Source organism: Porites lutea, chromosome 11 (assembly GCF_958299795.1).
Source record: "Porites lutea chromosome 11, jaPorLute2.1, whole genome shotgun sequence".
In the NCBI taxonomy this organism is placed as follows: domain Eukaryota; kingdom Metazoa; phylum Cnidaria; class Anthozoa; order Scleractinia; family Poritidae; genus Porites; species Porites lutea.
Window position 1 is genome coordinate 10,001,211 of NC_133211.1, and position 26,747 is coordinate 10,027,957.

Below are 26,747 nucleotides of genomic sequence, written 5' to 3' on the forward strand. Positions count from 1 at the left end.
AACTTCTTGATAGAGGGAACAGACTAATAATATTTTTATTTTGCCCCGTAAGATGAGGAAGTCTGTACCCAAAACACTTTTGAAGGGGCTGGCCAGCCACAGAAATGATCAAAGAGGCAAGTATAGTTATAGAGTCAAACCAATATGATTTACTGACAGTGTGAGACATTTCAACACATATGTTATTGTACTAAGCATTTTTTTTGTCTTCTTTTGTGTTGTGCATAGTTCTGTTGAAGGACAAGTTTGCAATGTTGAAAAGCCAAAACCCATTCTGCAAATAAAGTAGGAAAAGGTAATGTTATAGTTTTAATTTTTAGCACCAAACTTAACTCAAGTTTTTCCCCAAATGTAAATACTTGAATATTGTTCTCCTGACATAACTATTTGCTTTCATTACAGGTGACCAAGGACCATGATAGGGAGAAAGCAAGAACGCCTAGTTGAGAACAAAGATTGGAAAATTTAAAAAGAACATGAATAGGTAACTATTGCATCAGTGCATCCTGCCCTTTTTCATCCAAAAAAACTGCGAAATTAAAGACCCACGAAATTAAGTACCACTAAGGTAGTAACAAGGAGATCCTTGTTCTGGACCCGACCCCCAATGAACTCAACTATCACCAGAAGTGTGTTTTTGAATTTCCTTTCAAGCAGATCGGCCAAACAAACATATTGGCATTTTTAATAGGCCAGTCATGGTGTGTGCGCAAAACGTGGCAGGCAGGTGGGTTCCCCGTACAAGATTTTCAGGCCCCGTACAAGATTTTCAGGGTTGACTCAGATGCAGACTTGACTGCGGCAGGATAAGGTCAGTTGGTAGAACACTTGACTGCAGAGTTGGGGAGGGGCGGGGGGTCTATTCCAGGTCCTGGATCATTTTGTAGGGCCTTAAAATACCTGAGAATTGAAGGTACTGTCTTTTCCCTGCAGAGTGCTAGACCTTCACGTGGTTCAAATGATTACGTAAAATGGCAGTCCTGTCTGCATTAGGAGATGTAAAAATAGTGTCCCCCATTAGTACTTTCGCGCTAGACACATTGACACTCAAAGTGCATTTTTTCTTAGTTTCATCTGTGGTGCAAGCTAGTAAAATTGTGACAAGGATAGATGTGGGCAACCTAATTCTGGAAAAGAATGACTCAAGGGAAACGTTTCCTCAGTGAAAGCCTACCCAGTACAGTGGAGGGGATGCTAGACAGGTGATCACACATTAATAAGGTACAGCGTATATGTTAGTGTTATCTATTATATGGGTCTAAGGAGAAGTTGTACATGTACTTTAACAAGTTTGAAACCAACTTGCATTTTATTGCAAAATCAGATATGATATTTTTACCTTGTCACCATTAGCACAGAGGGCTGGGCAAGTTCATGGGGGGAGGGAGTAGCTCACCACATTTTTAGCCTTGTAACCGTTTAGCACAGAAGGCTGAACCAGTTCATGGGGGAAGGGAGTAGGTCACCACAATTTTACCCTTTTTACCATTTAGCACAGAGGTCTGGGCCAGTTCGTGGGGGAAGGGAGTAGGTCACCACATTTTAGCCTTGTAACCGTTTAGCACAGAAGGCTGGGCAAGTTTCTTGGGAGGAGGGAGTAGGTCACCACAATTGTACCCTTGTCACCATTTAGCACAGAGGTCTGGGCCAGTTTCATGGGGAAAGGGGGTAGGTCACCACAATTGTACCCTTGTTACCATTTAGCACAGAGGTCTGGGCCAGTTCATGGGGGAAGGGAGTATGTCACCACATTTTTACCCTTGTCACCATTTAGCACAGAGGGCTGGGCCAGTTTATGGGGGAAGGGAGTAGGTCACCACATTTTTAGCCTTGTAGCTGTTTAGCACAGAAGGCTGGGCCAGTTCATGGGGGAAGGGAGTAGGTCACCACATTTTTAGCCTTGTAACCGTTTAGCACAGAAGGCTGGGCAAGTTCATGGGGGGGGGGGGGAGTAGGTCACCACAATTGTACCCTTGTCACCATTTAGCATAGAGGGCTGGGCCAGTTCATGGGTCAAGGGAGTAGGTCACCAAAATTTTACCCTTGTCACCATTTAGCACAGAAGGCTGGGCAAGTTCATGGGGGAAAGGAGTAGGTCACCACAATTGTACCCTTGTCACCATTTAGCACAGAGGTGTGTGCCAGTTCATGGACGAAGGGAGTAGGTCACCACATTTTTACCCTTGTCACCATTTATCACAGAGGGCTGGGCCAGTTCATGGGGGGAGGGATTAGGTCACCACATTTTTTACCTGGTAACCATTTAGCACAGAGGGCTGGGCCAGTTCATGGGGGAAGGGAGTAGGTCACCAAAATTTTACCCTTGTCACCAATTAGCACAGAGGACTGGGCAAGTTCTTGGGGGAGGGAAGTAGGTCACCACATTTTTACCCTTTTCACCATTTAGCACACAGGTCTGGGCCAGTTCATGGGGAAAAGGAGTAGGTCACCAAAATTTTACCCTTGTCACCAATTAGCACAGAGGGCTGTGCAAGTTCTTGGGGAAGGGAAGTAGGTCACCACATTTTTACCCTTGTCACCATTTAGCACAGAGGGCTGGGCCAGTTTATGGGGGAGAGAAGTAGGTAACCACATTTTTTACCTGGTAACCATTAAGCACACAGGGCCGGGCTAGTTCATGGGGGAAGGGAGTAGGTCACCACAATTGTACCCTTATCACCATTTAGCACAGAGGTCTGGGTCAGTTCATGGCTGAAGGGAGTAGGTCACCACAATTTTACCTTTGTCACCATTTAGCAAAGAAGGCTGGGTCAGTTCATGGGGGAAGGGAGTAGGTCACCACATTTTTAGCCTTGTAACCGTTTAGCACAGAAGGCTGGACAAGTTCATGGGGGGGGGGGGGGAGTAGGTCACCACAATTGTACCCTTGTCACCATTTAGCATAGAGGGCTGGGCCAGTTCATGGGTCAAGGGAGTAGGTCACCAAAATTTTACCCTTGTCACCATTTAGCACAGAAGGCTGGGCAAGTTCATGGGGGAAAGGAGTAGGTCACCACAATTGTACCCTTGTCACCATTTAGCACAGAGGTGTGTGCCAGTTCATGGAGGAAGGGAGTAGGTCACCACATTTTTACCCTTGTCACCATTTATCACAGAGGGCTGGGCCAGTTCATGGGGGGAGGGATTAGGTCACCACATTTTTTACCTGGTAACCATTTAGCACAGAGGGCTGGGCCAGTTCATGGGGGAATGGAGTAGGTCACCAAAATTTTACCCTTGTCACCAATTAGCACAGAGGACTGGGCAAGTTCTTGGGGGAGGGAAGTAGGTCACCACATTTTTACCCTTTTCACCATTTAGCACACAGGTCTGGGCCAGTTCATGGGGAAAAGGAGTAGGTCACCAAAATTTTACCCTTGTCACCAATTAGCACAGAGGGCTGTGCAAGTTCTTGGGGAAGGGAAGTAGGTCACCACATTTTTACCCTTGTCACCATTTAGCACAGAGGGCTGGGCCAGTTTATGGGGGAGGGAAGTAGGTAACCACATGTTTTACCTGGTAACCATTAAGCACACAGGGCCGGGCTAGTTCATGGGGGAAGGGAGTAGGTCACCACAATTGTACCCTTATCACCATTTAGCACAGAGGTCTGGGTCAGTTCATGGCTGAAGGGAGTAGGTCACCACAATTTTACCTTTGTCACCATTTAGCAAAGAAGGCTGGGTCAGTTCATGGGGGAAGGGAGTTGGTCACCACAATTTTACCCTTGTCACCATTTAGCAAAGAGGGCTGGGTCAGTTCATGGGGGAAGGGAGTAGGTCACCACATTTTTAGCCTTGTCATCATTTAGCAAAGAGGGCTGGGCCAGTTCATGGGGGAAGGGAGTAGGTCACCACAATTTTAGCCTTGTCACCATTTAGCACAGAGGGCTGGGCCAGTTCATTGGGGAAGGGAGTAGGTCACCACAATTTTACCCTTGTCACCATTTAGCAAAGAGGGCTGGGTCAGTTCATGGGGGAAGGGAGTAGGTCACGACAATTTTACACTTGTCACCATTTAGCACAGAGGTCTGGGCCAGTTTCATGGGGGAAGGGGGTAGGTCACCACATATTTACCCTTGTCACCATTTAGCACAGAGGGCTGGGTTAGCTCGTGGGGGAACAGAGTAGGTCACCACATTTTTACCTTGTCACCGTATAGGACAGAGGGCGTGGCACTTTACGAAAGGAGGGAGTAGGTCACCACATTCTTTACTTTGTCACCCTTAATCGCGGAAGGCTTGCCCAGTTTTTGGGGTAGGGAAGTAGGTCACGACATTTTTTACCTGGTCACCATTTAGCACAGAGGGCTTGGCCAGTTCATTGGGGAGGGGAGTAGGTCAGCACATTTTTAACCTTGTCACTATTAACATTTCATTGTGAAGATGAAATGCAACTTTTCATTATGAATCAGTTTGTAAACAATAAACGTACAGGTTACATTTGTTGATAAGGTTTTCTGTCGTGGGCATCGAAGTAGAGAAGTTGTCAGAATATCTGATAAGGGATGGTTAAGGCTGGTGGTTAAATGTGGCCCGAATACTGTACAGTAAATCTTTCCAGTTACTGCACATTCGGTTACATTTTGAGACATGTGTTGACTACACTTACAAGTGAAATAATATTGTTAAATTGCCTATTTTTGCAGATGAGGTTGTTTTGTGTTTTGAAAAGATGGGAAAGAGGAAAATAATGCAGCAAGTTGACAATAACAGGTGAGATCTTATTTATCTGTTTGTAGTTGCTCAAATATACCAACTGTACACGACAGGACAACTTGAATACTGTCAACAACTGGACAACCAAATACAGTCAATAAGTGTACACAACTGGACATCCAAATACAGTTCACAGATGTACACAACTGGACAACCGAATACAGGTAACATCCACACACAATTGGACAACTGAATACAGTCAACAAGCATACCCATCTAAACAATTGGATACAGTCAACAACCGTGTATAACTGATCAACAAACGAACAATAAATACACTGAACAAATGTATACAACAATACAGTTAACAACCCTATACTGTTAAAAGGAAAAAGAGCTAGTCACACAAAGCTAAGCAACGTGGGAGAGAACATAGTAAGATTACGCCTTCGGAACAAGACAGACGAACAACTTCGACAAAACATAACAGCTTTGGTAATATTTGCGCCTCTTTCTGAGGCAACGCTTGCGTGGGCTCGTGGATCAGTTCACTCTCCTTAAATTACAAACATGTCGGCTGCTTTTTCCCTGTCGTTGTTTAACTTAGTTTGGATGACTTATTGAGGTGGTTTAGCTCCCGGCTGAACCTTCGTTGGCGGGGTGTTTTGCTGTAAGAATCCCTATTCGAAAATAGTTTATGGGGGTAAAATACATTAATGGGTGTTTTTTTTGTGACCAGGTATCTCTGAACATCATGGAAATGGTGACTATCAGAAGCACTAGAAGAATTCTTCTGAAAAAAGGTGAGTCTATTTATTAGCAATCGCTGGGTGATAACTTATGACTAAACAGAACAGCATTCACTGAGCTGGTGTGTAGATTTTCCATCACTGAAAAGGGAAATGCTAAAAACCATTAAGACTGATGCAGTTGCAGTTACACTGTAGTGTCGTGGGAGAGGAATTTCTTTTGTACAATATAAGAGGAAAAGAGTCAGAGAAAACATAGCTACTTTGTTAATCTTGCATCTCTTTCTAAGGCAACACTTGCGTGGCCTAGTGGGTAAGTTCACTTTCTTTAAATTAAACACATGTTGGCCGCTTCTTCCCTGTCGTTGTTTAATTTAGTTTGGATGACTTATTGAGGTGGTTTAGCTCCCGGTTGAACCTCTGTTGTCGGGTCATTTTACTTTTTTTCTTCAAGTTCCTAGAAAAATTTTGACTTTTAATTTTTTTTGCCTATTTTCTTCTTCTTTTTAACCAGCAAGAGAGTTCTAATATTTTAGACTCTTTTCTTGGTTAAAGAAGAAGAAAAAAAGGCGAAAAAAAATTTTAAGTCGAAGTTTTTTCTAAGAATTTGAAGGAAAAAAAGTAAAATGGCCCGACAACGGGGGTTCAACCGGGGGCTGAACCCCCTCAATAAGTCACCCAAATTAAATTAAACGGCGGCAGGGGGGAAGCGGCCGCCTTGTGTTTAATTTAAAGAAAGTGAACTTATCAACTAGGCCACGCAAGTGTTGCCTGAGGAAGAGGTGCAAAATTAACCTAGAAGTAGGTACAGGGTCTATTGTTCACATTGAATAACGTTGATTACTCTTAATTTATTCACATCCCGTGCGGAATTTCAGTGCCTAAAGAATATTCAGTGGTAAACAGCATGTGATATAAGCGAAATGAGTTGACTTGAATTTTCTTTTTTCTCTTTCTAGTGATCCACACGGCTACAAGAGAAGAACAGATTTTCATGGTTCTTTTTCAGGAAATCATAAAAGAAAAGAAATAAAGTTAACTTTATTGTCGTTGTTTCATCGAAGATAGGATAAACGAGTAAGTATTTGAACAATTTATTGACAATGTTAACTACTATTTGAATACTGTTTGAAAGTACTGAAGTTTACAGTTGATGTTCACTACTTTCATACAGTATTCAGACACTAGGTTATTGTCAACAGTTGTTCAAAGACTTTCTTGTTTATTCTTGACACAATTGTTCACTTTCAAATACTATAGTGTTCTACACTTAGTCAAAATTTTAGATCACTCTTAAATACTATAGTGTTCTACACTTAGTCAAAATTTTAGATTGATTTTCAAATACTATACTGTTCTACACTTAGTCAAAATTTTCGATCAATTTTCAAATACTATACTGTTCTACACTTAGTCAAAATTCTAGATCAATTTTCAAATACTATACTGTTCTACATTTAGTCAAAATTCTAGATCACTTTCAAATACTATACTGTTCTACACTTAGTCAAAATTCTAGATCAATTTTCAAATACTATACTGTTCTACACTTAGTCAAAATTCTAGATCAATTTTCAAATACTATACTGTTCTACACTCAGTCAAAATTCTAGTTCGAATTTCAAATAGTACTATACTATTCGACACTTCAATAAAGTAGTCAAAATCTTCAACATGTCTCAAACTTTATTGACACTTCACAACGCTTTTCGTCTACACGATTCACACTGTAAATAGGTTTCTGGAGCGACTGAGTCTTCACAACACTGCACCTGAAAATAATTCAAAATAGGAACTTTGTAAAAGCGTACAAAAACATAAACTAACTTGTACACCATACTTCGTCATATTCTTTCCAACAGTTGTTTACAAAAACGTGGTCTGAATAACACATCGTTTTGGAATATTTAAGTTGTTTTGTACGCGTTATGAATAGATAATGACTAATAAACGTGATCACCGAAGAAAAAAAATCTACCGAGCCATTCAATTGCTCTTCAAAAACTTCTAATCTAATACAACCAGCTGGTTTAAAATCCTACTCTCTTTAAATGTTTTGACACAAAAACTAGCTTGCGATCCAGTTAAAGTCGCGAATAATCAAGAACGTTGTTTTAGGTTTTTGGATTTTGTTTTGCACATAAGAAAACATTCCACACGAGAAATGAATAAATTATGACTCATCAACGTGATTCACTGAGAACAATAGAGCCTGTACCTACTTCTAGGTTAATTTTGCACCTCTTTCTCAGGCAACGCTTGCGTGGCCTAGTGGATAAGCTCACTTTCATTAAATTAAACACAAGGCGGCCGCTTCCCCCCTGCCGCCGTTTAATTTAATTTGGGTGACTTATTGAGGGGGTTCAGCCCCCGGTTGAACCCCCGTTGTCGGGCCATTTTACTTTTTTTTCTTCAAATTCTTAGAAAAAACTTCGACTTAAAATTTTTTTTCGCCTTTTTTTCTTCTTCTTTAACCAAGAAAAGAGTCTAAAATATTAGAACTCTCTTACTGGTTAAAAAGAAGAAGAAAATAGGCAAAAAAAAATTAAAAGTCAAAATTTTTCTAGGAACTTGAAGAAAAAAGTAAAATGGCCCGACAACGGAGGTTCAACCGGGAGCTAAACCACCTCAATAAGTCATCCAAACTAAATTAAACAACGACAGGGAAGAAGCGGCCAACATGTCTTTAATTTAAAGAAAGCGAACTTACCCACTAGGCCACGCAAGCGTTGCCCGAGAAAGAGATTAACAAAGTAGCTATGTTTTTCTCTGACTCTTTTCCTCATATGCTGTACAAAAGAAATTCCTTTCCCACGACACTACAGTTAACTGCATTTGCATCAGTCTTAATGGTTTTTAGCATTTCCCTTTTCACTTATGGAAAATCTACACACCAGCTCAGTGAATGCTGTTCTGTTTAGTCATAAGTTATCACCCGGCGATTGCTAATAAATAAACTCACCTTTTTTCAGAAGAATTCCCCTCGTCCCTCTGATGGCCACCATTTCCATGATGTTCAAAGATACCTGGTCACAAAAAAACACCCATTAATGTATTTTACCCCCATAGGGATTCTTACAATAAATACACCACAAACAAAAAATTTCCTAAGAAATGGCCAGAGTAATACTTTAATCTGAAAGAAAGGACCCCTAAGTCTGATTTTTTTTTTCTTGTTTGTAGTCAATGATTGGAAGTCAATTAAGAAAACAACTAAGAATTTTTTTTCCTGTCCTAATTGTCATCTAAGAGTATGTGCACATTCATTTTTAGTACTGCATCATACTTATTTTCAAGCTCTGTCTGAAATGTTTTTTTAAGTTTTTTTTTTACTACTGAAAGTAACAAAACATCAACAGCAATAAGGATTAGTAAAATACTTTTTTTCTACAGTAAGGAACCAGTCCTTGAAATTGTTTCAATGGCAAGGAATGGTGTGAATTAGTTAGACATTAAAGTCCAACTACACCCCCTACCAGTAATGAGGCAAACATGACGCCGTGAATAGCGAACGGTAACGATTTAATGGCAACAACTCAGTTATAATAACATGGCCAGCAAGAGCATAAAAGAACAACAACAAAACAAAAAGCACATCCTCGCCTTATAAAGCCTGCTGGTGCATCACCATTTTTAAACGAACAAACGAGCAATAAGTATCCTAGAAATATCAACATCTCCATCCACATTAAGTAGCAGATTGTCTCACAGTTCCAAAAGTCCAAGAAGACCGGAGCAACTAGTACAGAATGTAGTCTTGTAGGTACTTTGGAGGCCTTGAGGCAGCGGGGATTGGTGTCTTGGGTGATGTCAGTTGCACAGGGAAGGTGAGGTAGCTGTAGGAGCCAGAGAATGGGGGTAGCTTTTTACATCTAGAAAGGCTGGTGGGTAGTTGGGCTGCCATGAAAGGAGTCTTAAGAGACCGGACTGTGTGACCAAAGTAGCTCAGATAGAGTGGCGAGTGGCTAACAAAGAAGAGATGCAAGGGTAGAGGCTAAGTCACCTTCATAGTAAGCATGGGAAACTGATAAGCTCTCCACGGGTATGACAGTTGCGATTACACCGTAACACTCAGATAATTTGATTTTGTACAATATAGTGGAGTTGAGAACCAGTGAATTTCTCAATGATCACCACTCTTTGTTGATGCGGGCAATGATGTACCTTGTGCGAGCTTGTGACTCATACCATTCAGATTTCATGTATACTACTTCCAACTTATAGGAGCCGAAAGCTTCAATGGGAAGGAGTCATGGCATCCTTTGGCGATTGGTGTGCTTCGCTATGATGCGCTGCATGTCGGACACAGGTACCTGCTCATGAGTGAAGTGGTTGTATTACCTCCAAATCTCATAGCGAAGGCCTTAGATGTGAAGTCGAGAGTTTACATGGACTATGGCTACATCAAGCCATAGTTCAGCAACATGGCTGCCACCAGGCTTTTGGCACAACAGACATGTTTTAAAGTACTGCCTTTTCAACAACAAGATTTTCTTGATGGTTCAATGTGGCCGACTTCGATGGGAAAACCAAGATTAAGTAGTGCACTTGTGTACTCTTGGAAGACAAATCCAGGTACAGGGTCAACATGTTTAATCCTCGTTGGGACCGTCCAAGTGCTATAAGCCAATGACCAGTCAGGCAAGGGTGTCACAAACAAGTCCCTTTTATCATCAGGTACTATGCATGATGCAGTGAGGGAGGTTGTACATTCTCTCAAGCAGGATGGAGACATGGGCTGCAAACGACAAACCCATGACTTCAGGTGGATCATTTGATGACTGGTTGGTGAGGGTGCGTTGGAACTTTTAGAGGCGCAGGTGTGGCAGGAATCTGACACGCAAGTGACGGCGGTGCTTTGAAGGGTGGTGAAACTTGCTTTGGTGGGCGAAAAGTAACCTGTCAAGAATGTACCATGGTACCACGATCAATTCAGTGGGGGGAACAGTGGTTACTGACGTTGTAAGACTAACCATCGTTACAAATTGAAGTGATGTTCAGATACTGCTTTACGTCTTTGATGGATGGTGCTCGTTTCAAGTGGGCACAGATGCGGCATAAATCAGGGCACTTGTTTTGGACACTGAACCATGCAGGCCTGATGGTGAAAGGTAGACGCTTGCCATTCTCTGAGATATCTTGGACAAACACACTGAGTATGACTTTTCAGTCAGAAGTGTTATGGCTGGCAAAGTCAGAGGATAAATTGGCACTTCCCGCATGGTGTTGCAAACTAGGTTGATATCTACTGAGAGCAATAAGGAAGGAGGTTGTGCGACGGCTGGCAGAAAACTCTCCTTGGCATAGAATAGGACTGTTGTTTCCACAACCTGTGTAGTAGTCATCTTCAGTTTCAAAGAGTTGTATCACGCCAGAAATTAAACTCTGATTATTGACCTGAATGATCAATTAAGTTAAAATGTGTTTAGTGCGTTTTGGTCCATCTGTTGGTCACAGTTGAATAGTCACTTCAAGTTGTTAGTTGTCTAATCATTCTGTTGTTATCAGCTTTGCTCGAGTCGATCTGTCAATAAGTCGTTTGTACGTTGCTGGTAAATGTTGACTGGAATTCAGTGGCAATTTGTTCAAAGTTAGTAAACCAGCTTTCTAAAATAAATCATTGATAAAAAACTGTAAAACATGTTGAGCATGTCGTAGAGTCCCAGTCGATTTGATGCTTCGTCCGTAAATGGTGTTCAGTCAATCGCATACTACGGTATTTACCAATGTGAGTGGCCTGGGAGTCTTATTGGTTTGTGCGCAATGCATATGTTGTAAGGTTGTGGTACACATGTGATAGGTTCAGATGTGCCTCTGATGTACGGTAAGTCGCTGTTGTAACAGGGCCAGAATCAACATTACTCTGAGTGTTGGAGTTGACATTACCGAGAGTGTTCCATCTAACATAGTCCACGTTGTATTTGCTTTTAATAAAAATGTTATTTAGGTAGTAGGTCTGTCTCGTAAGCTGTCAGATGACCAGCAAACTAGTAGCACTTGTCCTGTCAAAGTCTGTATTGTTGTTGCCTTGTGAGACGTCAGGTTGTCAGATGACTGGTTTAGGAATGTATTGCATGTATACTACAACCTTAAAACAACCACCTTGCACACAAACAGAAAATACAGCTCACTCTGACTCTGAAGATTCAGGACTAAGATCACCCAGACGATCATGCTCCATCTACTGATATAGCTACGCCAAGACCGCATTTAGTTACTGAACCATCAGTCACATTCCAAAGTTGGTTGGATGGGTGTAGGACCAGAGTAGGGTACCACACGGCTAAAGACCTTGCAGATGCAAATGAAGAAGGGAAGACCCATGACAGACTCGGGAGGAAGACATCTAGTGAGTACAGCGATACGATAAGGGGCTAGCTGAGAGTACACCTTACGAAAAAATCCCACCCACGATAGTTGTTGATTTGAGGCAGACAGACATCAGCAAGCTTTGCTGTAACATCCCTTCTGGATGGAGTTGCCCAGGATGTAACAATAATATTTCTACAGTAGTCTCTGAGCCAGGCATTCCCATGGCTGACCTTTGTGTACACTCTGATGCCGCGAAATAGGGTGGCAACACCACAGTACTTCATGGTACCCTTGGATAGAAGTATCTGGTAAAAGGCACACATGAGATCTGACTTGATTATGTACTTCCATGAAGCAATAGTGCAAAGGGTGGAGTCAACGTTTAGTTAACATCAACAAGGGATGAAGCTTGCTGCATCAACCGACTCTGGCAAAGGCATTAACAATATGAAATCCCCCAGATGGCTTTTTGGCAAGCAAGGATGGGGTTGAGGTACATGTATTCCACGTCAAGGAGGCTTGCGACCTTTTCTCAAGGTCTCACCGCATCCTGTTTGATGTTCCATAACTGGCTGTAGTGCAATATTATGAAAAAGCCCCAAAGTGAAACAATATATCTAAAATAAAACTCAATTTTAGACTACGTTTTGTTGAAACAGACACTCCCTTAGCAACAGAATAACAATGACATGAAATCAACAACTGGGAATTTTCTTGAAAGCTAGCAATAATCTGTCAAAATCCTCTAGTGTGCTAATTGTTTAGACCGTTCTCTTTACTTTTAAACATATTCCAATTTGATAAATAACAATCAACAACAACAACTGAATCAAATGAAGCATTGTAAGAAGAATCACTCAAATGTGAAAGAAGCAGTGAGCCATGCTGTATGAAATAGCTACGCGAAAAAAAAACAAGTAAGAGTAGGGCTTTCCACAAATTGCTCGTTCACTTTTTGGCAACTTCTCTTATTTCAAGCAACTTTTTTCGTTTCGAGCAACTTTTTGCATTCTGAGCGATTTCTCTAGTCATCTTCTAATTCTGAGATATCAGAGCAGCTTTTAGTGCTTAAATTGGCCCTTCTTCCATATTTCACAATATTTTAGTAGACAATTTATGAATTTTCCGTAAAAAAGGAGCCAAATTTTCCCCCAGATCAGGGGCACAAGATAAAGGTAGCCGCGCTGCTAGGTCAACAGTTTTTAGCGAAAATTCAAAATGGTGGACGAACATTCACTCTCAACTGACTTTAGTGTCTCGAATGAAGAAGGTCAATCCAAAATTTTAATGGCAGACAAAGTTATTTAGCAGCGCTGGTTACACCACAAAATTGCACAAAAATGCTTAGAAATCTTACTTTTGTTGTACAATTTGCATACTTAAGCATCAGACTCAAATAAGTTTTTGTTTTTTCGAGCAACGTTTGATCAACTTTCGTTACAAAAAGCAATTTTTGATTGTTTTCTGAGGAACTTTTGAGCAACATGTTGAGAAATTAAGGGAAACTTTTGGAAAATCTCGAGCAACTTGTGGAAAGCACTAAGTAAGAGACATAACCCTAAATGAGTAAACTAGCAAACTATGGCCTTTACAAGGCCAGGCACCAAGATTCATCATGAAATTGATTATATTTCAATAACTAAGAAATTTTTCCATGGCACTAAAATCTCACTAAAATGGTTAGCAATGATTGAACTCTCAAGGAACAAATTTTTAAACTGTGATTTGAAGACCACAGTTGACACCTTTTTGTGCTTACATGAGCAAATAAATCTTATGAGTAAGAGTAGTAAAATGCGTGATCACAAAGAGTGATTGCTTGCTTATTTTTACTATTGAAAGAACTGAACTGTGCCTAAAGCCAGGTATGTAAATATCGATTGTACTGGTATCATAAATCATCATTTATATGATCAAAACACAAAGTCTGAAAAAAGATCTTTTTTGGGATGCAAAATTGTTAGGACATAATATTTTAAAAACGCTGCCATAATTTTTTTTCAAATCTTGCCAAGGTAAAACAATGGTCTGAACTATAATAGCACTCTGGAGGATTTTAATGTTAGAGTTTTAACTTTGTGGCTTTTTTGCACATTCACTACAGCCAGAGTTATGAAACATCAACATGAAGGGGTGAGACCTTCCAAAAAAGATGCGAGCCTCCTTAATTCTGACATCATCAGGATGACGGAAAACTTGGAATTGTTCCAGTTTGTCAAATTTCTCTTCTAAGTGTACTAGCTTGTCGCAGGAGTACTGAGGAATACAGCCGTTACATTGTGGGGGCTGTACGGGACCCAAACTGACAGTGGCTTCAACAGGGCCGGCGGCGCTGTATATTCTGCAACAATCAGATATAAGACATCTTTGTGGGCCTGCAGCACTTGAAGAGACTCGTTTGTACTCTGTCAGGTACGATGTGGTCAGAGTCAACTGTGACTACTCCAAAAAGAAACCAGACTGGTGAATTTGGCTCCAGCTGTAGTAGGGGGGAGTTAGGTGACATGCCGCTGGAACAAATGTGGAGTCCATGGCTACGATGAGATGCAATTTACAGAGGTGTTATGATGACGGATGGTTTGCAGTTTGTTGGTATTGTTAGCTATGTGAACCTTGTTAGCCAAAGGCTTCAGTAATATAAGGTTGAGGCCAGAGCTGTAACCTTGGTGCTCTGGTTGGGTAGTGTATCAGTACGGGCCTCTATAGCTACAGTGCAGTCAGGGTCTAAGATGTCTTCAGGCTTCAAACAAAGTCATTGTCTTGCATTTCGTTAGGGACCACTACTTAGGTGCAAGAGGATTCATGGCAGAATGCTGATTAAGAGAAGACGGATGCCGTGTACTTAGATGCGGGTTCTTGAGTGGAGTAACTGAAGGAACAGCTTGGAGCTGGGCTGCTTCACTATCTCCTCATATCAGCTGGCTTTCTCTTTGGACGAGACGTACATACAAATGTCAGAGGCCGCCATGCCAGTAATGAGGAAAAGACGACCCGTGAATAGTGAACAGTTACAATAATATGGTCGCGAAGCACAAGAGAACAACAACGAAGCATAAGGCACACGCTCACCCATAACAACGCTCGCTGACATAGTACTGAAAGGGTTACAATGGCAAGGAATGGTGTGAATTGGTTCCACATTCAAGCCCCACCATACCCATAGTTGTTTGGGCTAATCAGTTTTCCTTACACTGGAGTACTACCTAGACACATAACACACTCTTAGCTCAATACCATTAACTTACCATATTGTCTTGTCCTCTTGGGCTGACAACTGATAAAAAAAGAAAGTTATATTAGGACAAAAAAGTTGATCATAGTTGTTTGCACAGCTTGGTATTCACCACTCAAGTTTATACCGTATCCACTTGCTATGAAGAGTATGCATGTAAAAAAACTGCAAATTTTTACCCATGGAGCACTTAGGAGTTTACTTGTTAAAATGTGTCTGTATGTTCTAAATCGAATTGGAATTTGGAAGTGTTGGTTTTTAAGGAGAGGAGAAAACTAGAGTACCTGGAGAAAAAAACCTCTCAGCAAAGGAGAGAACCAACAATAAACTCAACCCACATATGGTGTCGACGTCAAGATTCCAACATGGGTCACATCCCTTGCTCCCTGAGTACTCTCATGGTTATCTATCCTTCACTTGTTATGATCTATCTGCACTGTAACTCTACGAGTTAAGATCTTTACACATGGTTTCTATATCTGGTTGTTTTTTGGTGACTATGAATGCTGACTTCCATATTTTTTCACCAGTCACCAGTTCTTTTGCATTTATCTGTTAACTTATGGGAAATCTACATGCAACCACAGTGAAACTTGTTCTGTTTAGTCAATGGAAATTGTAAATACATAAACTCACACTTTTTGTAAGTAGATTTCTTTTCCTCCTGAAGGCCACCATTTTCATGGCGTTACAGGATACCTAATCGGATAAAAAAGCATTCAGTTAATTAAATGTGTTTATCTATATTACGCCTACAAAATAATAATGAGTGGTGATTCTTGAAAATACATCCCATAAGAAGGAACTATGTAAGTAATCGCCAGAATAACTTAAGCTGAAAGAGGTGGTCTAAAGGTTAATTTTTTAATCTTTTCTGTCACACCACCATGAATCTCTTTTTCATGAAAATCCCATGAAAATGTGTTGAAAAACGCATGAATCCACTTTTCACAGCCATGAAAACATTTTAGATTTCAGATTTCATGGTGTTAACATGAGTCATGACATTTCCACGAAATTCTTAGCTGGTTATTTTCATGCATGAACGATGAAAAGTTTTTAAAGCCATGAATACGGATTTTCAAGGGTCATGAAAGTCACATCTATTTTAGACTGATACATTTTATGACCCCTGAAAAGTAACAGTGACAGTGACAGCCTAGCATGTATTTCATGCGTCGTGAAAATTGTAATGGCCCATGAAAATGTACTTTCTGATAAAAGCATAGTTAAAAAACCATGAAAATGCCAAACTCGCTAGCACAAAAGTGGATGATAATGTCATAGAATGATGTTGCACACAGTATTCAATTTATAGTAGTTTTTGCCAGATTTGTTTACACTTAGGTCAATTAGATGTTCGTGATGACACACACTGGTCAAAAAAAAGTATTAAAAGCATTACTTTGTTAGTCCAAAGAAACTGCTTCATAGACTTCTGTTACTAAAACTTTGTTATATGTATGCTTCAATCTTTTGTGTGTTATAATTTGTTTTGTTGCTGAAGACATGATATATTATGTTATCACCACTTGAAGACAGTTTCTATTTGATTTTTAAGATATGGCAGATACTGTGAATCAGTGATGGACTACACCTTGAATGACCTTGCTGAGACATTGAATGTTAAATTGAACCAATCATAGTGCAGTGAATTTAATATAAATATAAGAGTTTCCGCCTAAGTCATCAGAGAAGCTCTGGAGACTGAAGGTGTCGCTATTCTTGTTCTCTATCATCATATTATATTGAAACTTAAAAAAATGTGGGCACTGTCCACATAACATTTCAGAAACTTGGCTTTTGCGTCCAGCTGGCTTAACTCTAGTGAAAACTGTGAGTATACTTGAAGTAGCATTTTAAAGTGCAATTTGAGTTTGTACTTAATTTCTAAGTGAAAAATACATTCCTTCTTTGCTCATTTAGGGTTAAGCGTACTTCACGTTTGTTAAACTTGCCCCGGCTTCATGATCAAACATTTTTGTCCAACATTGTATTTATCATGCACAACATCAGTTGCCCGGGGGTGTTTCTTTCTTTTTTTACTTTTTAAAGCAATTATTTTAGTTATGCATGACTTATTAAGTAGGGAAGAAATACTGTAAACATACTATCATAACAGAGGTCAAGATTTTCAGTAAACCAAATAAAAGCTTTTGATAATATGAACCAGTTTATGTTCCTGCTGATATTTAAAGGAGTTTGATTGATTCTTACTAACTTTATTATGGGATATTCGAGATATTTTCTGTCACATTTTCCCTGGAGAAAGCCACATGTTTTAATTGACTGAATATATTAATACAAGAGTCAGTGCTCAAGGTTGATAATAACTGTTACAAGCGACTTGTTTTGGAAATATAAAACACCAGCCGTGGTTTATGGAACCCTGTTTAAAGGTTAGCTGGCATAATAAAGCATGTCTGGAGAAGTATTTCGTATAAAATGCATAAATTTATATGATTGTTATTACGAGCATGTCACTTGTTATTAAGAGCATGTTCCACTAACACAGGATTCTCTGTGAGCATTTTCAACAAATTGAATGACTGTGTCATTTTTTTCTTATGCACAACTGTACACTAAATTAAAGTAAGCTACTTTTATGTTACATGGTAATCTCTGGCGATCAGTGTTCATTCTACACGCTTAAGAACTGCCAACAATATCAATTTAGCCTGTAAGTATAGGAATAACAGATTTAAGATTTGAGATTAAGGAAAGTTTACAGTTTAGAATTTTAAATGACCTGTTAATAACTTTAGAGATGATTAATCTACCCTCTCGTGGAAAGTCATTGAAGGCAAAAATTTGTAACTAAAAATGAAAGGTATGTACAGTCAAACCAGCCCACTAACAGCCACCTCTCCACAACGGCCACCTGTCTACAATAGCCACTTTGCTTTTGTCCCACAGACAGTCTATACATTGGCTCTAATTTAAACCTCTCTACATCAGCAACAACCACTGCACTGCGTCCCCCAGCTGCCAAAAAACCTCTCCACAAAGGCCAGTTTTTTCAGCGACTGACAAACAAGTCAGGAATGGTCAGGAAATTTGATCCGTATGGTGCGTTGATGATCATTAAATGATCATGGATTTCCATGATTGCAAAAAGTAGGCATGAACTTGGCATTATATACATGTTGTTCTCCCCTAACAAAAATTGTCATATTACACCCCCACCTCCTCATAACGGCCACCTCTCCACAACAGCTACTTTTTCTGGTCCCCACAGTGGCTGTTGTGGGGAGGTTTGACTGTATAAAATTCTGTCTTCAAAATGATATGTTAGGAAAACTGATAAAAAAAATTTATTACAAATATTATAACATTTTGGAAAATTGCCAGTGGTTTATTCAGAAATAAAAATCCAAAGAAGTAATCTGTATGATACTGGAATCCAAATATTACATGCATTTATGTATGACTGGTGAATGGCATAAAATTTAAAAGAAAGTGACAAATCAGCATAATTTATTGCCTTGTCTTGAGCACAATAGACCTATTCGGCTAATTAACTCAATGTTGTACCCAATTCAAATCCTTTGGGAATAAAACGTTTTGTTTCAGGAATTTCCATATTATTTACATGTGACTGCCACATTATAATCAAATACAATACACAAAGAATCTTATCCCCGAGAGATTTGAATTGGGTACAACATTGAGTTAGCTGAATAGGTCTATTGTGGTTGCGACTCCCAGCGAATTCCCTTGATGGGAATTGGGGTACTGGATTATATTGTTTGTGAGAAAACACCCATAACAGTTTGACAGCCTAAACTGAAACTTGAAATCATTTTGCTTGTATTAAAGTTTTGTTTTCAAGTATGTCGTTGCTTAATTCAACATTAATGGAATTTTCATGGTTCACGTTTTCGCTTATTCCCCTACAAAATGAAATTTTGCTCATAATCAACTTAAGTTTTTCATGGATCTTAAAAATGCCATGAAAAATACATGAATTTGCCTGGAACATTTTCATGGGTCATTAAAGACAGCATGTACAATGCCATGAAAAAATTCATGAACTGCAGCATGAGGACATACTGGGATTTTCAACATCATTAAAAGCCCTTGCCAGCACTTTCAACCAGTACTTGAAAGTGTGTGTTTCAATGGTAGGGAATGGTGTGAATTGCTTAGACGTTAAAGCCCAACCACACCCACAGTACCTTAAAATTATCAATTTGCCTTAAAGTGGATTTATACTACCCACATACATAAAAAAACACACACAGCCTATTAACTTAAACTTACCATATTTTCTAGTCCAGCTCGTCACTGAGTCCTCCTGAGATTAACACCTGATGAGCAAAACCATAGTTATATGAGAAGAGAAAACTTGAACATAGTTGTTTGCACAGCTTGGAATTTACTTCTGAAGTTTGTTAGGATGTGTATCTATGCCTCAATACTCTATATATCCACTTGTTTTTTTCTTTGTGTGCATGCATAGTTGAGACACATTATGATGTGTATGGATGCATAATTACAGTCTATCATGATGAGTATGAGTGCTTCCACTACCCATTCACTAATGGTATAATCTGTAAGCACTTTAATACAGGGCTCAAAGTTAGCGACTAACTGGTCGCATATGCGACTGGATTTCTGGTTGTGCGCCTAAAAATTCATGTGTAATCGCACCTGTGCACCGTAAAACCCAAAGCACAGTGCGACTGACTTACTTCCGACTATACTTACGAACTTGCACTAGAAAGACGGTGTAAGGTTAATTGGTCTTTTCTCCCAATAAATTCTACGAACTCGAATGTTCTTTTTCGCTTCGATGTTTTACTCCATCCCAGACTCTTCTGTTTTGTAATAAACACCGCTGACACATGCAAATATATGCTACGAACGAAAAACGTACTTTTTGCGCAAAGGATGATCATGTCAAACGTTCAGTTTTAATGTCAATCAAAACAAAAACAGTGCGGATTAAGAGCCTTTTTTTCCAGGTAAGAAAGTTTTTAAAGTCGTATTTCAGTTACATGTAAGTCATTGCGCATTTAACAAATTCATTAAAGATTAATTTTCATTCTCGTTCGACACACTCATTGTTGTCAGTTTTGAATTGTTTTTCAAGTGTAACTTTTCTTTAGTCACAACTGTACTGTCAAAAAGAGAAATTAGTATTAAAAATCACAACGGTATTACTGCGTAGCAAATTGGCTGTGTTTTATCAATCACAGGACTGAAGTTAAAGTAACAAACTGAAGATGACAAATAAACATGGCACTGCTCCCAACATTATAAGCTGTGCTCGTAAAAGTTTCAGCTGTGTGCCTAAAATTTCGGCAGTGCACCTAAAAATTTACATCTGGTAGCACAAGTGCTCCCAAACTCAAATTTAAACTTTGAGCCCTGTAATAATTATGTCAAGTTATGATCTACTTGCATGTCACTTATAAGAATAGAATCAATTTGGTAATTCTAGTGTCATTATTCACAAGCTCTGACTGAAATTAATGTCAAATAATGTTTTGCACTATTGTGAGCGACACCAATAAACTAAAAAATACGTATTTTTCCATAGTAAGCACTGTATGGTAAGTACAGTAAGTACTTGATAGTATAATTTACAATGGAACTGGCAAGGTGTGTATTGATTACATTAAAACCCAACCATAGCCTTAGTTGCTTGGAATCATAAGTATATACCACACTCTGAGCCAATTGACTTTAACTTACCTGTATAATGTCTAGTCAAGCTCATCACTGAGAACTCCTAAGCTTGACATCTGATGAGCAAAAAGACAGTTATTTGAGAAGAGAACTCTTGGTTATATAAACTGTTGTTTGCACAGCTTGGTATTTACTTTTCAAGTTTGTTTATGATGTACTCTATCAACTTGTTTAACTTACCTGAACAATGTCTAGTCCAGCTCATCACTGAGAACTCCTAAGCTTGACATCTGATGGGCAAAAAGATAGTTATTTGAGAAGAAAGAACTTGAACATAGTAACTGTTGTTTGCACAGCTTGGTATTTGCTTCTGAAGTTTGTTTATGATGTGCTGTATCAACTTGTTTAACTTACCAGAACAATATCTAGTCCAGCTCATCACTGAGAACTTCTAAGCTTGACATCTGATGGGCAAAAAGACAGTTATTTGAGAAGAGAACTCTTGATCATAGTCACTGTTATTTGCACAGCTTGGTATTTACTTCTGAAGTTTGTTTATGATGTACTCTATCAACTTGTTTAACTTACCTGTATAATGCCTAGTCCATCTCATCACTGAGAACTCCTAAGTTTGACATCTGATGAGCAAAAAGACAGTTACTTGAGAAGAGAACTCTTGATCATAGTAACTGTTGTTTGCACAGCTTGGTATTTACTTCTGAAGTTTGTTTATGATGTACTCTATCAACTTGTTTAACTTACCTGTATAATGCCTAGTCCATCTCATCACTGAGAACTCCTAAGTTTGACATCTGATGAGCAAAAGGACAGTTATTTGAAAAGAGAAAACCTGATCATAGTAACTGTTGTTTGTACAGCTTTGTATTTACTAGGGGTGTAACGATTCGTATCCCTTGCGGTTCGATTCAATTTCAATTATTGCCTTTTGATTTCGATTATTTCGATTCGATTATGTAAATGTTTCTTAATTCTTATAACATAACACGTCATGTAAACAACATGCAACCCTAAACCCTCAATTCGAGAATAGTAGTAGGGACAGGAGGATTTACAGTTGCTTGGTTCGTCGCCATGTTTGAGAACCTGACAAAGAGCGTGTCGCACATAGTTTGCCTTATTTGGAAATTCTCAAGGGGTGGTTGAAGGACAGCATTTTTACCAGGCAGCACAAAATTGTGCACGAAATGCTATCGTCTTTGCTCATCAATCATAAACGCACAATTAAACTTGATCATTAAACTTGATCATAGTAACTGCTGTTTGCACAGCTTGGTATTTACTTCTGAAATTTGTTTATGATGTACTCTATCAACTTGTTTAACTTACCTGTATAATGTCTGGTCCAGCTCCACTAAATGTCTGATCTGCAGAGAGCAGTACAGTCCATCTGAGAACTCCTAAGCTTGACATCTGAGGAGCAAAAAGACAGTTATTTGAGAAGGGAAAACTTGATCATAGTAACTTTTGTTTGCACAGCTTGGTATTTACTTCCAAAGTTTGATTATGATGTACTCTATCAACTAGTTTTTTTATTTTTGTGTGTATGCATGGTCAAGACATGTTATAATGTGTAAGCAGTACAGCCCCGCCCCCCTTCTCAGTCAAAGAGGGGTCACCGCCATCATCCTAACCCAGACAAAGTTGCATAAGTGGTACAAAGCCTTCGTGATGGTTTTCACCTAGGCTTCAATTACAGTACTTCTTTGAAGTCAGCAACGGGGAATGTGGCTTCGGCACTCCTAAACCCTCAGGTCATCGACAATTACTTGCAATCGGAAGTTCAGACAGGCAGGATCCAAACGTCATCCCCAAACGCCACCAACCTGGGAAATGGCATCTTATCCTGGACCTATCTAGCCCTGCTGGCCACAGTGTCAACGACGGGACTGCAGGTGAGGATTATTCTCTGCAGTACATGAAGGTAGATGACATTATTGCGGGCATAATGCGGCTGGGGCAGGGTTCCCTTATGGTGAAATTTGATATGCAAAATGCATACCGTATTGAACCAGTCCATACAGAAGATCACCAGTTGCTGGGTATGAAATGGCGTGGTGCCTTTTATGTTGATATGGTCCTGCCTTTCGGTATCAGGTCAGCTCCATAATTATATCTTCACATGTATAGCAGAGTTAATGGAGTGGGTGGCCAAGCAAGACTACGATGTCACCTTCCTGATGTATTATCTTGATGAATTCCACACTCTTGGCCCTCCTGGCTCCTCTGTCTGTCAACACAATCTGGACAGGTCTATTTACTGTTTTTCTAAGCTTGGCATCTCCCCATCTAGACAAACTAGAAGGGCCGTCGACATGCCTAACCATCCCGGGCATTGAACTGGACTCTCTTAATCTGCAGGCGCGCCTTCCTCAGAACAAAGTTGATAGGATAACCTTTGTGGAGGATTGGTCACAGAAGCGTTGGTGTAAACGCAAGGAACTGGAGTCTCTGATAGGTCACCTTCAGCATGCCTGCAAGATTGTACTCTTTCTTGCGTTGAATGATCAACCCACTATGCGCTTTTCGTCATGATGACCACCCGATTCGTCTCAGTGAGGTGTTCGTTCTTGACCAAGCCTGCTGGCAAGAGTTTCTTCCAGTCTTGGAATGGTTGCAGCTTCCTTAAAGTACCCCCAGTGGGCTCCACTTCCCAACTTCGAGGTTTCTTCAGATGCCCTGGGGCTCTTGGTTAGGCGCATGGCTCCCAACACAGGTCTCTCAGTCTATCAAGTCCAAAGAACTTTTCCCTATCTTCATGGCAGCTTACCTCTGGGGTCCCCTACAGGCCACCAAACAGGTCAACTTCCTATCAGATAACTGCTCAGTGGTGGAAATTCTGTGGTCTGGCACTTTAAGAGCCCCTACCATCATGTCCTTGGGTCGCTATCTGTCCCTATTGGCAGCTTGTCACTCCTTCTCTTTTACTGCCTCCCCAGTCAGAGGGAAGTCTAACCCAATCGCTGACTCCCCGTCTCACTTTCAGTTTCAGCCCTTTCGTCGGCTAGCCTCTCATGCAGACTCCATTCCGACCCAGATTCCGCAGCAGCTCCTCTCGGACTTGGAACTTTGCTGTCCGATAAATGCCTCTTCTACTTGACTCAGGGTCTTGCCCCTTCTACTAGGAAAGTTTGTGCTTCTGCCCAATGCTTCTTCTTGGATTTCTGTGCTCAGGAAAATAGCCTTTCTCCTTCGGGATCAGCTCTTCCAGCCAGTGAAGACGTACTCATCCGTTTCTGCTGTCACCTTGCCAATACTCTCCACCATTCATCGATAAAGGTTTACCTTTCAGCAATCTGGTCCCTTCACATTGAGGATGGTCTGCCTTCTCCGCTGGTTGGTTGCCTTCGGTTACAGCATGTGTTGTGGGGTATCAAACGTCACCAGGGCTCAAATAGGCGTCAACGTCAACCCATCACAATCAAGCTGATGCCCATCATCTAACAGTCCTTGAACTGGAAAACGTGATCTCTGCCCTATACTTGCCCTTACCTAGCATCTACAAGTCCGTGGTTCAACTCCTGGCCTACTTCTCATTCTCTCTGATGGCACCCCTCTACATCGCCAATAGCTGACATCTAGTATCACTTTGGTTCCCTCTTGTGGCTCTGTATTTGTTTCATGATACCACCACCAAAGAACATGCCCGGGCAAGTCACCCTGGTATGGGTTCACCCCGGTTGTTGTACCAGAGCGAGAATTTCTCTCTGGTACAAAATTTTGCGACGGCATAATATAAATGCGAAACAACCACTCGTTTCCGTGTGAAATCAGTCTGCTGGTAAACTGGAATGGGTAGCGCATGCCAATCAGGATGGCATTGTCATGTTGGTCATGGGGCGACAAAAGAAAAAACACGTAAATGCGATATGATATCAAGAAGCCACTCCAGTATAGAACTTGGGCCAGGGCAAGTTTTCTTATGTAAACACCAGCTATGTTAAAGGATTCCCTGAGAACCTGTTACATTACTCAAGCAAACTACCATCAGTATTTTTACTCACTTTTTGAGGTTTCTCCTTCTCTTTCTGTTTCAATCAATCTCTAGGTCCCATGATGTTCGTACAATTTAAACTCATTGCTTGATAGAAAAGAAAAATATATTTTAAATAATTATGATGGAATGGCAGTCAACTAAAGTTTAACATTAATTTCTTAATCCACTAACAAAGCTTTGTTAGTAAGAGTTTCTCTAATAGAAAAAGCATTAAATTCAGTTCTGTCACTGAGGCTGAGAGACACTTGAAAAAGAAGGCTTTTTATCTTAGAAAATGACCATGTTTCCACTTAATCGAGACATGTTCCACACAATTAAAAGTGCTTTCTGTTATTAAAAATAACTGTTATATCTGTGTTATCAAAACAGATAGCATGTGTAATGCTTTGTGAAATGCATGACTTATCACACGAGTTACATAAGATATAATAAGAATGAAAACTTCATGAATAATTATTTGTGTGAGAAAAATTTGGTGAAATGTAAAACATACAACCCTTAAGTGCGAGAGACCTTCTTCCGCTGATCTATGCTGACTGCACGCACAAAGCCCCACTCCAGCCTGTTTCCTGTCTCTGAGAGTGAAAAAAGAAAGGACAAAAGCACTCTAATTAGAATCACATGAAGGAACTAATCTTAAAAAGACATAACATCTACAAAGGGTTCTAAAGATCAAAATCAAATTAATGGTCCCTCCTTTAATGGTAGTCCCAATAACTGGACTGTTCTAATAGTCTCAGCAAAGGCAATAAATGTCATAAAATCAATTTCTTTATAATACCAATGCCTGCATAACTATTGAAAGTGCATACAACCACCTATAACTGAGGCCACCAACACAGAGTTGACCAATCTGATCACAGGATAACAATACATTCAGAGAAATATTTTGTTTCAGCTAATCAGAATCTTGTAAGATGACAACAAGCTACTCAAAGTACAAAATTTTAAAAATAGCAAATGTTTCCACAAAAGCAATATTTATCGTAGGACAATGTTTTTCTGTCCAAATCTTTCAATATAATGCCCAGGAGACAAATTTGTTTGTCAGAAGCTATTGCTTTGTGATCTCCCAGCAATTTATTGCTAACATTGCAATGCTTTGCAGTAACATTGGACCACAAGTCAGAAACAAGACTACCATTTATGATGTTCGCCTTCCTTAATAACTCTACTGGACCTCTCACAAAACAGGCTTATTTCAGCAGGTTTAAGAGGCCAGGTCTGTAGGTCACAAATAGTTCTTTTTGATACAAGTTGTTTATAGTAATTATGATTGACAACCAACTTTTTCAGAATGCATTGTTATGCTCAACTTTGTCTTCAGGTGGCCTTTGTTGTTGCAATGTAAAACAGTAAGTTATTTCTGTGGTTACACCTTGCAGCAATGTGTGCAACCTATCTTAACAGGCTAATGATCAGCTCACAACAGACATTGTTCCTACAGGGTTGTCACTAAGATTTCAAGTTGCCAGGTAAATACAACAAGTAGGCGGGGAATCAAATGGCTAGGGATTTCTTTTGGTTCTATTTTTCTTCTATTTTCCAATAAAAGTAGCCGGGGGCCACTCTATTAGTAGCCGGGGAAAATGCCCGGCCCCTGGCTCTTAATGACAACCCTGTCCTAGTGCATTGTAAACATTTGTGACCCTCCACAGGAACATTATTCTTAAGGTGAAGGCATGCTGATGATGAACTTCCAATGGAAAAAAATTCAATTCATTTTATCATGCTTTTAGCCACCTTTCCCATAAGAAATTTCTTTCATCTCAGAGAACACGCTGGAGATGTGAGAGAGCAAGTGGAGCAAAAAAGTGTGCTTAAGTTCCCAAACAAATGTCTGCGATTGCAAAATTGCTCTAAACACTTTACATGTGCACAAAAGCACGCAAGGTTTGTTATCTTAAAGGAGAAGTTCATGCCAATGGCAGGTTCCTCACCAAAATTTCAGCTTGCAAAGAGCGTTCCAACCCTATGAAATAATTTCTCATCTAAATTAGCCTGAAATTCAACATCTGGGGGCCGCCATCTTGGAGAACTCCTGGCAGCCTGGTATTCCTTAGTTGCACTGGGTACCAATCTCCTGTCCTCTAGGAGCTTGTTGCTGCCTTTGCCTTGCTACTTTTTCCTACCTCTTTTGGCCTCTCA

The 26,747-nt window shown here is 40.0% G+C and overlaps 2 long non-coding RNA genes across 5 annotated transcripts in view; one reads left to right on the top strand and one right to left on the bottom strand.

Moving 5' to 3' along the window:
* The window catches only part of LOC140953014 (uncharacterized), a 26,390-nt gene extending 25,129 nt beyond the window's left edge, over positions 1 to 1,261 (top strand). For both annotated transcript variants that reach the window (XR_012167429.1, XR_012167430.1), the window contains exons 3-4: positions 53 to 484; positions 1,069 to 1,261. This is a non-coding gene — a long non-coding RNA (uncharacterized lncRNA). The remainder of the gene's footprint in view (positions 1 to 52; positions 485 to 1,068) is intronic.
* Positions 1,262 to 8,365: 7,104 nt separating this feature from the next.
* On the bottom strand, positions 8,366 to 22,015 carry LOC140953012 (uncharacterized). Of its 3 annotated transcripts, XR_012167427.1 has the most exons (8): positions 21,173 to 21,388; positions 20,999 to 21,048; positions 20,825 to 20,874; positions 20,651 to 20,700; positions 19,214 to 19,260; positions 15,587 to 15,649; positions 14,964 to 14,992; positions 8,366 to 8,432 (listed from the first exon to the last, which is right to left on the bottom strand). It is a non-coding gene; the product is annotated as an uncharacterized lncRNA (long non-coding RNA). The 3 variants fall into 3 exon arrangements; XR_012167426.1 differs by lacking the exons at positions 20,999 to 21,048; positions 21,173 to 21,388 and adding an exon at positions 21,932 to 22,015; XR_012167428.1 differs by lacking the exon at positions 20,999 to 21,048.
* Between the last annotated feature and the right edge of the window lie 4,732 nt (positions 22,016 to 26,747).